We start from the raw sequence: 434 nt of genomic DNA on the forward strand, positions 1-434 counted from the left end.
ACTCTGCTTATGCCTAGCGGTGGCCCTGTCCCGATCATATTCAGGATACTGAACTGCATGTGAACGCACTCATAGTCAAGGATCGTGTCCTAACTCGGGCCAACATTCATAGATAGACAATGCAAAGCAAAAACAAGCTCAAATTTCCATTTCCAGTCAAGATTACAAATGTCAATCTGTGCTCTGCAATCATCTTCCCACTGTCATTTAGAAACCTTTTAGATTGACATTCCATTTGCTTGCTTTCCATTTCCATTAGGTGGGAATGGAGAGCAACACATCTGAACCACTTGATGGATTCCCTAACTCATTACTGAAAATATTGGTAGATGCAAACACACATACTGTATGAACACTTCTTTCCCAGGGAGGGGCAATAGCCTGGCTAACGCCAGACACCTGTGCAATTTCTTATAGGGTCAGTTGTATTCAAA

Source organism: Engraulis encrasicolus, chromosome 14 (genome assembly GCF_034702125.1).
Source record: "Engraulis encrasicolus isolate BLACKSEA-1 chromosome 14, IST_EnEncr_1.0, whole genome shotgun sequence".
Classification (NCBI taxonomy): domain Eukaryota; kingdom Metazoa; phylum Chordata; class Actinopteri; order Clupeiformes; family Engraulidae; genus Engraulis; species Engraulis encrasicolus.